Source organism: Arvicola amphibius, chromosome 4 (genome assembly GCF_903992535.2).
Source record: "Arvicola amphibius chromosome 4, mArvAmp1.2, whole genome shotgun sequence".
In the NCBI taxonomy this organism is placed as follows: domain Eukaryota; kingdom Metazoa; phylum Chordata; class Mammalia; order Rodentia; family Cricetidae; genus Arvicola; species Arvicola amphibius.
The window spans coordinates 85,555,704-85,567,239 of record NC_052050.1 but is presented as its reverse complement, the minus strand read 5'-3'; positions in this window follow the sequence as shown (position 1 = coordinate 85,567,239).

Genomic DNA, 11,536 nt, shown 5'->3' with positions numbered 1-11,536 from the left:
TTCTCTGAGTGGACCAGTGAATTTTTTTTTCTGGTGGCAAGTTTTTGCAATTTTCAAACAAAAGCATCCCCAAACTGTGGTGGTATTTCGTTTGTATTTTTAAAAATAAAGCTTGCCTTGAGGATGAGAAAAGCCACACACTGGTCAACCTTACAGATCAGGCAGCAATGACACACACCTTTAATCCCAGTAGCCACACTAGGTTGCCATAGAAACCAAGCGGTAGTGGTGCATGCTTTTAATCCCAGAACTAGAGAGGATTATATGATGGTAAGAGACAGCTCTCAGTCTCAGTCTCATTCTGAGATTCCTGGAGGCAGGATGGCCATTTTGGACTGAGGTAGAGGTAAGAGCCAGTGGCTGTTTTGCTTTTCTAACCTTCAGGTTGAACTCCAATTCCTGTCTCTGAGTTTTATTAATCGTGATTCACCAAACAGTCATTAAATACAGCAATTTTCCCTGTCTCTGAGAACCTCTAGGCTAGGGAGACATATATAATCACTCCTATTCTCTTCTTAGTCCCCTCCAATTCTGTACTTGTCCTCAAGGCTGATGAGCCAAAGATATTGCTCAGATCCTGTTAAGCTCTTAGACCCCTGTGCCCCAGTTTCTCTTCTGTAGCATGACCTCATAACTCACTAGTTAGGTTGATTCAAAGAGTAACTGAGCTCATGTCTCCAACAGGCTAGGGCATATAAATTGCTGTCATGTTGTTTGTAGGATGAGTGGATGAGTCTGAGTTCTTCAAGCAGAAAGGCCTGTGGAACTCTGCCAGTGTAAGTCTCCCAAATTATCACACCTTTAAGACCATCCCTTCTTCCCCTAAGAAAGTAAGACCTGCCTGGGCCTCAGGCTGGCTAGTCTCTCTACCAGGTTCAGGTCTCTTCTTCTTCTTCTTCTTCTTCTTCTTCTTCTTCTTCTTCTTCTTCTTCTTCTTCTTCTTCTTCTTCTTCTTCTTCTTCTTCTTCTTCTTCTTCTTCTTCTTCTTCTTCTTCTTCTTCTTCTTCTTCTTCTTCTTCTTCTTCTTCTTCCTCCTCCTCCTCCTCCTCCTCCTCCTCCTCCTCCTCCTCCTCCTCCTTCTTCTTCTTATCTCATCTCTTAGGCTTAGTACAACTTTGAATTCCTCCCAGAAAAGTTCCAGATGGAACCAAGTCAGATGCCTGGAAGGGACAGACAGTAGTGAGCTTGTCTTGTTGGATACTCTTTCAATTACTGTTGTGTTTATAATAGGCTCATTGCTACCTGTCTTCCTTGCAAGGGCACAAGTTTCTTGTAGATAGAGACTATATGTGGCCTATCTGGTGTTTATCCCTCAAGTATCATTGAGGGTTCTCAATAAATATGAGTCAAAATGAATAATTTTTTATTTGTTTTTGAGACAGGTTCTCTCCATGTAGTCCTGGCTGTCCTGGAACTCACTGTGAAGACCAGGCAGACCTCAAACTCACAGGGATCTGCTCGATTCTGCCTCCCTAGTGCTGGGATTAAAGGTGTACCCCTACCACACCCAGCAAAACGAATATTTTAATAAGTATATTAATATCATTCTTTCTTCCTGGTAGGTGTTGAACTAGACAGTGTAACATATCTTGTCTACATCAATAGTTAGAAGAGAAATCCAAGGGCAACTGTGATGAATGCACAGATTATTAAATGTCTTAAGGTTAATACCATGTGATCAAATACCGTGACCAAATCAACTTGTAGAAGAAATGGCTCATTCAGCTTAGGTATCCACATTGCAGTTCCTCAAAGGAAGTTAGGACAAGAATTCAAGCAGAAAGGAACCTGGAGGCAGGAACTGATCCAGAGGCATGGAGGAGTGCTGCTTACCAGTTTGCTCCTCATGGCTTGCTCAACCAGCTATTTTACAGAACCTAGGTGCACCAGACTGAGGATGGCACCACCCACAATGGGCTAGGCCTTCCCCAATCAACCACTGATTAAGAAAATATCCTCTATGCTTGCCTACAGCTTGATCTTACAGAGGCATATCCTCAACTGAGGTTCCTCTTCCTCTTTTATATCTCTAGCTTGTGTCAAATTGACATAAAACTAGCCAGTACAATGGACAAATAAGCTTATTTAGGCAGAAATGTATGTGGAAACATAATCATCCAATGAAACCTAATCATACATGATTCATGCAGTGCCCATTGAGTCTGACTGAGATAAATCCTTTCTGGTGATATTAAAAACCTAAAAGATTCCAAGGTCTACCTACCACTCAATCCACAGACAGTTAATAAGTGCTCCCCAATCTAGTATTCCATAGATATGAAACTCTGAGGATATACCAGCCCATTATATAAAATGACACAATACATATGTATAGTCTATGACTATTCTTTTGTGTATTTTTAAATCATCTCTAGATGACCCACAGTAACCAATACAATGTGGACTCTATATTATAATTGTTACACTGTATTGTTTAGGGACTAATGACATAGTAAGTCTATTCAGTGGCCTGAGGATATAGCTCAATTGGTAAAGTGTTTGTAAGCATAAATATGGGTACCTAAGTTCTTTCCCCACATCAAAAGCCAGGCACGGTAGCGCAAACCTGTAATCCCAGCACCAAGGCAGCAGAGATAAGAACCTTTGTGCTTGTTGGTCAACCAGACTAACCAAATTGATGAAGAGTTCAGTGAAGGAAGACATTCAATATCAACCTTTGACCTCTGTGTTCATATATACACATTCACACACACATATACATGTGTGCACTCACGTATGCATGCACTCTGTACATGCTTGATACCGATGAACTTCTTTCCAATTAATAAAAGTCAAGTGGTCGAATCCAAGGACGAAGAACCAGTGGGTACAAAGGGCCAGTTGTTCTGCTTGCTAATGGAGTGACTAACTGTTCAATGGCTACTGGGGCCAGGCTATGTCCTGTACTGGGATGGCTGAAACAGTCAAGCCTGTCCTCAAAGAGTCTACAGGCTGGTTGGGAAGACAGAAAGCAATTCAGCAAATAAAGTATTGATCTTGAGGAAAATGTTTTCAAATCTGTGCTCAATTACCATGAATTATCATATGATCTAGCCAGAGGCAGCCATGGTTCTGAGAAAGGGATTGGCGCTCAGAGAGAAGGACTTGCCCCAAGTGAGTGGATGAGTGGCAGGGCTGCAGACTGTCCTCTCTCACCCCTTAGGAGCATTACTTCTTTCCTTGTCCCACACACCCTGAGCCCAAGATAGGGGTGACAAGACTCAGAGGCTTCGGGAGCCCAGATGGAGCTGCAATTTTGCATTAAGTGGGATTTGCTGCAACCATTCCAGGTGTTTCCCACTGGTTGGAAAACAGTTTGTCACTGTTTGGTGTTTGGGGGAAGATAGCCATAGGTAGAAGCAATGAGGGTTGCAATGTAAATGATGGATCCCACATGGCGCTGATGGGAGCCCCATGGGTTGGGTGCTAAGCATGACGAAGCCCTTTGGTTGTTCCTTATAGAGTCCCAAGCTTATTAATGACCTCCTCCACCACCACACCACCCTCTTGCTGTTGCTTTCTCACCCCAGCAAGTTATCCCCAGGGGATGTGATCAAGGCAAGGACCTAAGAGCTTTGGTGTCTTCATGCTTCTGTCTATACCAGTCTTGGTCTTTTCACAAACAAGTCATGCTCGTTGTACTTAGTGGTTCTGGGAGCTTTAGTGATGCCTTTAAGAGTGTCTTTTAAGAGCCATCTTCTTCACAAGCCTGACTGCTTAAATGTCACCTCTTCAGACAGGTCTTTTGGACCTCCTTGGCTCAGTGTCCCCAGTCACCTTCTGTGACTTTCTTTACTCTGCCTTGTTTCATGTCACAGCCATGATGACGCCCTGGCATGGAATTAACTTTTATATAATTATAGTACCTACTTATGTTTTATTCGCCATTTCTCCTGCCACCTGGTAAGTGCCAGGAGAGAAGAAACTTTAGGACAAGTTTTCCATGGTTAGCGGAAGGTGGCACCATGTGCAATGTGTTCAGTGTCCCTGATCGCACTCCCTGCCTTCTACCCCCAACAAATTCCCACAGCTCTGCAGATGACAATGTGAATGATTGATCATGAACTTATATAAGCGAATATCTTTGGACAACCATGAGCCTTAGCCACACCACATTGGGTTTTGATCCTGGCTTTACAACCTCCTGCCTATTGAGCATGCGTCTCAAATCTCTGAATGTTAGTCTCCTCCTCTACAAGACAGAATGTTATACTTCAGTGGTTATAAGAACTCGAGCTAGTTTATGTGAGGTGCTCATGCTTAGTGCTCAAACGTAAACATACAACTATATGTATGCATTAAGTGGGAGCTTAACTGAGATGTTGAAAGATGCATGGAAAAGTCATGGTGGTATGTTGGGTAAAAAAGTAATATCAACTGCTAACATTCTAATTGAGGAGTAATAGACTCCCAGTTCACTTGGGTCTGGCAGATCACTTAAACAGGTGGAACAGGCAGAATGGTCAACAAACAAGGCTCCATAGAAGGGGCAATTGCTGCTCATTTCCTGCCAGGATTTAGCAGAGACAACCTTGGCTTAGCAGGGCCAGCGCTTCCACTTCTCAGAGAAACCTTTGAGTCCTTATATTGGCTAGAATCTTGCAGTTATCATATACAGGACCTCTCTGATATGGGGTGGCATCCTGATAATCCCATCCTAAGTAGAAAATATCATAAGTTGGGAATGCATTTTAAGTTCTTACAGAGCAGAGGACAGGATCTTAGTAGTCTATGTAGATCAGTTGCCACCCCCAGCCCTTCCATCCACAGCTAGTTGGGCACTGCAGTCTATTGTACTGGCTGACATCATGAAAGAGTGTAGCCCAGCAAGTCACTAGTGTGGAAAAGATCAGAACTTGGAGTGTGAGGTACAGTTTCTATTGAATACATATTGTTCTTGCCCCATGGTCAAGTCTGTAAATTGTTAGCTGAGTCTCCCCATGCCAGGATGGTCTATACTGGCAAATAAGTCTTCAGTGCTCTGCAGCCAGTCCAAGGTGGGTCACTTCCTGGTGTGAACTGCTTGAGTTTGATTTTAATTTAATTGACTCCAAGGGAGTATAATTTACCTCAGAATAATGAACCTCTGTTAAGTGTACAGGCCCATGAACTTTGACATGTGGACCCATATAACCACAATTATCAAGAGATAAAATGCTTCTGCTCTCTTAGAAAGATCAGTAGAATCCCTTTCCAAACAGCACCTCCACCCTAGCAGGCCTGAGGCAATTGCAAATCTACTTCTGTCCCGTAGACTACTTTTGCTTGTTCTAGAGTTCCATATGAATAAGATACAAGCATGCTTTACCGAAGTTTTTCAGTTTAAGGAGTTTCCATTTATTAATTGCTGCTCTCAGTGTCTGTGCTACTAAGGTTATATTTAGAAAGTGGCCTCCTCTGCCAGTGAATTCAAGTGTATACCCCTCTTTCTCTTCTATGAGATTCAGTGTGGTTGGTTTTATGTTGAGGGCTTTGATCCATCTGGACTTGAGTTTTGTTCATGGTGATAGATATGGATCTATATTCATTCTACATGTTGATATCCAGTTATGCCAGCACCATTTGTTGAATATGCTTTCTTTTTTCCATTTTATATTTTTAGCTTCTTTGTTAAAAATCGCGTGTTCAAAGGTGTGCAGATTGGTATCCGGGTCTTTGATTCAATTCCATTGGTTCTCCTGTCTGTTCTTATGCCAATACCAGGCTGTTTTCAGTACTGTAGTTCTGTAGTAGAGTTTGAAGTCAGGGATTGTGATGCCTCTAGAAGTTCCTTTATTGTACAGGAATGTTTTGGCTATTCTGGGTTTTTTATTTTTCCATATGAAGTTGAGTATAGTTCTTTCGAGGTCTGTGAAGAATTTTGCTGGGATTGTGATGAACATTGCATCAAATTTGTAGATTGCTCTTGAATAGGGTCAACAAGACAAAACGGCAACCTACAGAAATGGGAAAAGACCTTCACCAACCCCACTTAAGACAGTAAATTGATCTCCAAAATATACAAAGAACTCAAGAAACTTGACATCAAAGAACAAATAATCAAATTTTAAAAATGGGGTACAAACCTAAATGGAACTCTCAACAGATAAATCTCAAATGGTTGAAAGACACTTAAGGAAATACTCAACATCCTTAGCTATCAAAGAAATGCAAATTAAAACGACTCTGAGTTTCATCTTATACCTGGAAAATGGTCAAGACCAAAAACACTGATGACAACTTATACTGGAGAGCATGTGGGGAAAAGGGAATACTTCTGCGGTGCTGGTTGGAGTGAAAACTGGTACAGCCACTTTGGAAATCATTGTGGTGATTTCTCAGAAAATTAGGACACAATTTACCTCAAGATCCAGCAATACCACTTTTGAGTATATATCCAAAGGATGCTCAATCATACCACAAGGATATGTGCTCAACTATCTTCATAGCAGCATTATTAGGTTGAGGGCCTAGATGCCCCTCAACCAAAGAGTGGATAAAGAAAATGTGGTACATTTACATAATGGAGTACTACACAGTGGTAAAAAATGATGATACCTTGAAATTTGAATGCAAATGGATGGATCTAGAAAAATTCATATTGAGTGAGGTAATCCAGACCCAGAAAGACAAATATGTACTCACTCATAAGTGGCTTCTAGACATAAATCAAAGAAAAAACCAACCTACAGTTCACAACCCCGGAGAACCTAGACAACAAAGAGGACCCTAAGAGAGACATACATGGATCTACATAGGATTGAGGAAAAGACAAGATCTCTTGAATAAACTGGGAGTGTGGGAATCATAGGAGAGGGTAGAAGGAGAGGAGCAGAGAAAAATGTATAGCTCAATACAAACGATAAAAAAGACACAAGCATGGTGGGTTTGATGTGTGTCTGGTTTCCTTCACACACATACACACACACACACACACATACACACACACACACACACACACACACACACACACACACGAGCATGTGCATTGTAAATTTCTTTTATCTTTAGTGACACTTGCTTTACTTTATTGAGCTTTACGGCTCAATGAATCATGAATACCCCCATCTGCCCTTCAAAAGAACATGCATTCTGCTTTGTTGACATAGTGCTCTATAAATCGCAGTTTGGTGTTTGTTGGCATTATTAGATTGTCTGCATCTTAATTATTTATTTCCATCATTTGTTCCGTGGGTTTCTGAGAGGAGGGTGCTAACACCTCTAGCCAAGGTTGTGGGATTACATACTTTGTTCTTCGATTTTGTTAGTTTCTGCTTTTTGTGTTCAAAGCTTTTCTATTTTTGATTACACATGAACTTAATGGACGCTCATTAACAAGCTGTATCTATGGAACACATATCTATGTGTCCGTTTCATCACCTTGAAAGTCCTCATTTTACAACTTCAAGTACCGTATTGAATAGAGACAGAGAGTGGACAGCCTCATCTTGTTCCTGAATTTAGTGGAATCTCTTTGGGTTTCTCTCCATTTAGCTTGATGTTGGCTGTTGGCTTGCTGCAAACTGCCTTTATCATGTTTCAGAATGTTCCTTGTATCCCTAATCTCATGAAGGGCTGTTGGATTTTGTCAGTCAAAGGCTTTTTCAACATTTAATGAGATGATCATGTGTTTTTTCTTTCATTTTGTTTATATGATGGATTACATTGACAAATTTTCATATAATGAAGCCTACTTTGTCATATGGTGGATTTTTTTTTTATGTGTTCTTGGATTTTGTTTGCCAGTATTTTATTGAGTATTTTTGCATCTGTGTTCATGAGGGATATTAGTCTGGAATTATCTTTCTTTGTTACATCTTTGTGTGGTTGGAGGGTAGTAGAGAGGAGGGGATGGGGGATGAAAACATGAGGGAACCAGACTGTTGAGTTGGGGGAGGGATGGAGTGGGAGAGCAATGAAAGAGATACGTTGATAAAGGAAGCTGATACAAGGTTAAGGAGAAACTTGGTGCTAGGGAAATTCCCAGAAATCCAGAACGAGGATACCAGCTAAGACTCCTAGCAATAGTGGAGAGGGTGCCTAAACTGACCTTCCCCTGTAATCAGATTGATGACTACCCTAATTGTCACCATAGAGCCTTTATTCAATAACTGATAGAAGCAGATGCAGAGATCCACAGCCATACACCAGGCAGAGCTCTGGGAGTCCAGTTGAAGAGAGAGAAGAGGGATTATTTGATCAATAGGGGACAACATCATGACGGGGGAAACTCACAGAGACAGCTGACCTGAGCTTGTGGGAGCTCATGGACTCCAGAGCAACAGCTGGGGAGCCTACATGGAACCAAACTAGACCCTCTACATGTGTGAGACAGTTGTGTAGCTTAGTCTGCTTGAGGGCCCCCTGGCAGTGGGACCAGAATCTATCCCTGGTGCATGAGCTGGATTTCTTGGAGCCCATTCCTTCAGTCTTGATGCAACCGGGGGGGAGGGGGAAGAGGGGGCGCTTGATTCTGCCTCAACTTAATGTTCCAGGCTTTGTAGGCTCCCTATGCAAGGCCTTATTTTTTCTGAAGAGTTTATGGGGGGTGGGTTGGGGGAGAGGTGAGGGAGAGAGCAGGAGGGGGGAGGGAGTAGGAACTGTGGTTGGTATATAAAATGAATAAGAAATTAAAAATAAAAGATTTTTTGAAAATACTCCTTTTGCTTTTTTAGTACATCTGGTCTCAAAGTCTTGTTTACCTGGTGTTTCTTTGGTCATTTCTACCTATAATAACTGTATCAGTTAACCATGTTCCGTTTCTTTAAAATGAGTTTCTTTTAGGCAGTATATATTTGTGTCTATCTTGACCACTCTGATAGGTTTTTGTCATTTAACTACAGTATTTAGTCCATTAATAGCTAGTGTAACCATTGACACGGTTGAGTTTAGAGTTTAATATTTGAATGTTTCTGCTTCTTTCATTTTTAGAGGGATTATTGACTTAGTTTTTCTGGAACTTGGTTTCTGTCTTTGCAACTATCACAAGGATGTTTCTCACCAGTCAGATGTCAGTTTGTCAACGAGCCATCTTTGCTTTCAGTTCCATTCCTTCCCATTATTCCCATGCAGTCTCCCTTTCTCCCTCTCAAGTTCAAGGCCTCTACACAGAAACATGTAAACATAACCTGCCCAGTTCATTCAATGCTGACCACTTGGTGATGGATAACCAGATGGGGACTCATTCCTGGGGAAGGGTCTCTCTCTCTCTCTCTCTCTCTCTCTCTCTCTCTCTCTCTCTCTCTCTTTCTCTCTCAGCAGTCGCTAGCAGCCTATAGTTCTTTGTATAGGAGTGGGGCCCCCTGAGATTTTGCCCTTCCACATTAGCATCTCTGTCGGCCTTGTTCGTGTTTTCTTTAGACAGTCACATTGCTGCAGTCTCATGGGTGTGAGTCGCCTGCCATTTCTAGGAGACAGGATCATGTAGCAGACTTCCTGGCCCTACTGCAGCTCTTTCCATCCTTCTATCCCCTCTCCTGCGATGTTCCCTGAACTGTTATGTGAGGGAGCTGTGCTGTAGATGTATCATCCGGGTGAGAACCCCATGATCAGTTGTTCCCCAGTTGTGGGTTTCTGGGATGGTCTCCAGCTGCTGCACAGGGAAGCTTCTTGGCTGAGGGTTGAGTGCTACACTTATCTGTACCTATAAGAATGCGTGTTTATAAAGCAGTTATTTAGTGAGGGCTAAGCGCTCACTTCTCTGTACTTCTAACGATGTGTATCTATATTGCAGTTAGGAACTGCGCTCCTCTAGTGAGTGGCAATAGCTGGTTCTCAAGGCAAGAAGAGAGTGTTTTCCCTCAGAACTTTACTTAGACTTGATTTATTGGCACAGATAATTCTCTCTATGCAGACCCTCTTGTTCACTTGCTGATTCCACTGGAGAAGTTGCCTGATAGTTATTTATTTTTCAGGGCATTCTGGCTTTGGTGGTGTCTCATTTTTTTTTTTTTTTTGTTTCAACAATCTGCCGATTGCTGTCTGTTCCTAGGTGGTATCTGTGAAGAGGCACTTGGCCAGAGGCCGAGGCACACAAGATTTTGAAATTCCTCCACTTCACACACATTTGCATTTTATTCCTTTTGACCGTTAAGAAGCGTTCTGTCTCATGGATATGCACGCCCCAGTTTTTCATTGTCCTCAGCCTCCCCATGGACACTTAGGGTGCTTCCAGTTTGGAGGCCGTAGTGAATACGACTATAGGATTACAAGCCATAGCTTTTAAATATGACTTTTTCTGTACCTTGCACAGCACAGCCACTCGATGTCAGATGCTCTGGCAGGCAAGGATGATTACTTCTCAAGTCACACTAAGGATCCACGTAGATTGACCTAGACGGCCCTCACTTCACACCTCACAGGACACAGGCCAGCACTAGTGGACCACTTCAATGTAAATTCCTAAATCATTTCTGATATTAAATACACTTTAACATGGTCATCTCTCCCCTCGTCAGGCCATGTTTAACACGGAATCCGTAAGTTCTGCCTTTTCCACAATGTGTAAGCTGTTGCAAAACTTTGTTTGTCTAGAAACAGTCAAGCCTGGTTAGGGAATCAGAAAGCATTCCAGGCTGGACAGGGGAAGAACCCCTGAGCACCGCACCAAGCTGGGGGACTGCTGACTGCTGATGGCTGCTAGGGAAGCGGGGAGTTGTTTTATTCGGTGATATGGCCTCTGGTAGTTCATCCATTCTCCTGTGGATGGCCCTGTATCCATGTGTAGAGGGCACCATTTGTTAGACTCAGTGAATTAGCTTTTATTTTTAGTAGGAGAATATGAAGTTGGGAGGGGGATGGAGCATGGTTGGGGAAGAGTTGGGGGAAGGGAGTGGGAGAGGATGTGATCAAAATACTTTGTGTGCATATATGAAAACTCAAAGAATTAATGTTATTATATTTAATTATTACAATGAATAATTATTGTAGTTTAGAAAATAATCAAAACACCTGAATTCTTACTATTGTTGCCAGTTTACTGTGTGGCTCTGGAAATTTTCTTCTTTCTGTCTCAGGCCTCAGTTTTTTCTCCTTGCAGAGTGAATAAGGGATAGTACTCAGCAGCTGTAAGAAGTCAGAGTCTATGAGTTTGGGGGATTCTGGGCTTTGGACCTCTGAGAGGAATCAATGGTCAGGAAAACCTTTGAGAGAGGGACCCTGCTACCCTAACCACATCTTTGCATTGTGGCTATTAGCAGTGACAGTCCAAAGCTCATTGGTGCATGTGTGCAGGGTGCTTCAAGCCTGCCTCCTGGGTGTAGGGCCCAGAAGACCAAGCCTTGGTGAGGTCTCTTGCTGGGGACAGTTTAGACAGTTTCACTGAGGTGAACAGAAATATCCCTGCAGATGACATGAGGCCAGGCTTGCCTGAAGTGAAGGCCTGAGCAGCCTCAGTTATCACAGTGGCCAGCACCTCCCATAGCGGCCAGCCAACCTGCTCCTCCAAGAATTCAGTCCCTAGCAGTCCTGCTGGAGCAATCGGCAGGAGGGCGTGGTAGGGCTGCCTGCTCTGGCTAACACAGACAGTGGCGTGTCCTCTGGAGAGGGCAATAGCGAG